General features: G+C 34.5%; 1 non-coding gene across 1 annotated transcript; it reads right to left on the reverse strand.

Annotated features, from left to right (window-relative positions):
* Positions 1–794: 794 nt before the first annotated feature.
* LOC134379337 (U6 spliceosomal RNA) lies at positions 795–901 on the reverse strand. Its single transcript, XR_010023741.1, has one exon. It is a non-coding gene; the product is annotated as a U6 spliceosomal RNA (small nuclear RNA).
* Between the last annotated feature and the right edge of the window lie 2,949 nt (positions 902–3,850).

The following is a 3,850-nucleotide window of genomic DNA, read 5'->3' on the forward strand; positions in this document are numbered from 1 at the left end:
CAGTCTGTGGCTTTTCAGTGGGGATTTTAATCCTTTTATATTAAGAGTTATTATTGAAAGGTGTTGATTTACTCCTGCCATTTTCTTGATTTTTGTTTGGATGTTTTAAATATCTTTTGTTCTTTTCCTTCCATTTTATTATCTCTCTTCTATGTTTGTTGGCTTCTTGAGGTGGTTAGATAAAGTCCTTTTCTCTTCATCATTTGAATTTTGTTTTACTGATGGATGTTGTTCTTTCTTGTATATTCATGGTTGTGATGATTGTTTTTCAGGTACCAGGTACAGTACTACCTTGAGGATTTCTTATAGGGTTGGTCATGTAGTTGTGAATGCCTGCAGTTTTTGTTTGTCTGGGAAATATACCATATGTCCTTCATATTTGAAGGATAGCCTTGCTGGGTATAGTATTCCTGGATGGCAATTTCTGTCTTTTATTATTTTGAATATATCATTCCATTCTTTTCTGGCCTTCAGGCTTTCTGGTAAAATGTCTGCTGTTAGTCTGATAGGGGCTTCCTTATAGGTGACTTGATGCTTTTCTCTTGCTGCTCTTAAGTTTCTCTCTTTGTCTTTGAACTTTGCCAGTTTGGCTATAATGTGTCTTGGAGAAGACCTTTCTGGGTTGAATCTGTTTGGAGACCTCTGAGCCTCCTGGATCTGAAGGTTCATATCTCTCCCCATACTTGGGAAGTTCTGCTATTATCTTGTTGAAAATGTTTTCAATGCCTTTTCCTTTTTCCTCCCCTTCTTTTTTCTCCCCATGATTCAGATATTTGTATGCTTAAGATTGTCTGAAAAATATGAAATGTTTCATGAATTTGCATGTTATTATTGTGCAGGAGCCATGCTGATCTTCTCTGTGTCATTCCAATTTTTGTATATGTACTTCCAAAGCAAGAACAGAAATGGTTTTTCATACTGAGCACAGAACAGGAATTTACAATGACTCATACCAATATGGAACCAACCACCACTACCACAAAATACCAATTTGGAGTAATGATGCTGGTTACTACATATTCAGCACGAAACTCTGCAAGCTCCCAGTTGCTGCCCATACCCCCTTCCATATACCTTGTTCAATACCTTGTGCATTACTAGATTATAAATCTCTTGAGGACAGGGACTGTGCATTATTCATCTTTGAATTCCAACCAGGGACTTACAATACTGTTTCTTGTATAGTAGATGCTCAATAAATGTTTGTTTTATAAAATAAATAAGGGCTTATTATCTAAGAAAGGCTTCACATTCCATTGTTTCCTGCTCTAAATTTGTAAGGACAGAATGTGGCTGGTTCCATAAAGTGGGCATTTTTATTGAGGTAGTATTTGAAGGGCTACTATAGCAATTTCTTTATTCAGATAGCATAGCCATGAGCTATAGTCACCTTTAAATGTCCTGAAATTTCTATTTGAGGTCCTGAAAAAACTAAACTCCAGCTATCACATTGAAAGGTGAGCAATATTTGCTTTACTTAAGCTTTAGCATTGGCCTAAGGGAGGGAAGTTTGGAAATTCAAGAAAATGAGGTGTATATCCTTGCTGAAAAATTAAAATTTCTCATAATTGTTGTGATAAATGAGTCTTATTTGAATTCATGCTACTGACGGTAAAGTGAAAACCAAATTCACATTTAGAATATTAGCTAGGGTTTGAATTAGTTCTTATTCCCTGCATTTCAGTCAACATTTTAATAACTAATATCCATCAAAATTAAGATCTGTAAATCTACTAATGTTACAACTTTTGTATCTATGAGACTACATTTTAACGGCTGTATTTCAATAAGAAACTACTTTTTGGCCAACTGAATTTTCTCATAGATAAAATCATTTGGTCTGAAAAGAATAAGTAAAAGAAATCTTACCTTTGAAATAAAAAAAAAGCTTATTTTCCTTAATTAAGAATATCATGTATGCATTAAAATGCCCAGATGCATTGATATAATTTTGATAGTTGCCTTTTTGAGTGCGTTTACTGCTGCAAAGGTCTGCACATTTCTTCTTTTTACATTGATGTGCTTGTGATGCAAGTCAGTATACATGATCTTGGGTAATCACTGATCCTTGCAATTTCTCTTTAATGCTAAGTCCTACAAGCTGTTGGGCGTAAATAATCATGCCTATTTGTTGGCACAAAAATGTCCATTCATTCACCAAATATTCAATTTCACTTCTACCATTAGCAGATTTTCTTTGTGAATAAAAAGGTAGCTTCCATGTTTCCTCAACTTCAGCTGCATCCCAGCTGTGTTTATTAAACAGAGATTTCAAATTGTCTGGCCTTTTGTTTTCTGTTCCATCATTTTTCCCATCTGGCTTTCCTCTCCATATCCTAGTGAACATATCTATATTTTTACTGACAGTAGTTTTTCTTTTTTTTAAAATATCTTTCCCTGATGATAGCAGTTAACATTCCTTTAAAAGCTTACATTTCACCTCCTTTCCCCTGTTCACATTTCAACTATGTGAAATTGGGTGATTTGAAACAATTTTAGCAGCTTCTCACTCAAATATAATCCCTTACGACTTGTGATGCTTTTGAATTCTTGGCAACTATTTTCTATGCCACTAAGAGACCCTGTAAAGGAAAGATTGTTAAGAATTACAAGCACAGAGGTAGTGCCTTAAAGAACAAAGAAGACACATTTTACTTCAAGAAAAATAAAATGGAATTTTACAGTCATTCGCCAGGATTTCCCTACTTCCCCAGATGGAAATAGGAAGGGGATGGCAAAAACATCCTCCAACATCTGAGGAGAAATGGAGCCGAGGAACTTTCCTGGGTTGGGTGTCCTTTTTCTGCCATTGTTAGTAACATTTGCATTCTATTTTCTATTAAGCTTGCCCAATTAGGAGGATAAATCAAATTCTCTCCTTGCGTATTACCCTGAAAGTCAAGTTTAATCACAGGTAAAGAAAGAACTTTGATTCATACGGGCAAACAAGATAGGTTTGCACAAAATATTTCATAGAATTTAAAACTATTGGTTAATCTCTCATTTTTCAGAATCAAACAATGTTTCTGTAAAAGTTGTTGAATAGAAAGCAGCTATTCATTTATAAAAAGCTATATGGGTACATCTATTCCAAAAGATAAAATAAAATGAACTATTAATTCTAAATTTAATCATGTAATATGTTTTTACTCTTATATTTGAAAATCACGTAAAATCATAATGGTCCTTAGCACACTGCAGTGGTTAAAAGACGGAAGACAGATGACCTGACTTCAAATCCTAGCTCTGCTACTTCTTAGTTGCTTAGTTTGGGGCAAATTATTCAACCTTTTTGTGGCTCAGTTTTCTTTTCTGAAAATGGGGACGATAGCAGTGCCTATCTTATAGGGTTGACCTAAGAATTAAATTAGTTAACCTAGGTTAAGATCTTAGAACAATGTCCAGCACAGAGTAATTTTTCGTTATTGTAAGCCGTTATTAGTAGCTCTAGTTATAGCATCTATCAATCTGATGCATGGGGTATTTAGGTCAGGGGTTAATGAACATATATGTTAGCCCAGCAACAGAAAATTTCTATTCTTGTCCAAGAGGAATTTACTAAATACCAACTATGTGTCTAGAACTATGAGACAGAGTGAAAACTTATATAGAAATTAAACCAAACTTTAGGTACTCATAGGTTGCCTGAATAATAGCAAATAAGAAAATAAGAAAACTAAGAAATAGAGCAAATAAAAAAAAGTGTCGTTGTGAACCCCACCCCCCACCAAATCAACTAAGTTGACTATTGTAAGGAATGAAAGAAATGAGACAAGGATTATGCTTATACTACTGTCATTAGTTACTGATATTAGCAAAAGCAGCACTATGGTTGGTACTATGAGAGGTG

This window comes from Cynocephalus volans, chromosome 5, assembly GCF_027409185.1.
Source record: "Cynocephalus volans isolate mCynVol1 chromosome 5, mCynVol1.pri, whole genome shotgun sequence".
In the NCBI taxonomy this organism is placed as follows: domain Eukaryota; kingdom Metazoa; phylum Chordata; class Mammalia; order Dermoptera; family Cynocephalidae; genus Cynocephalus; species Cynocephalus volans.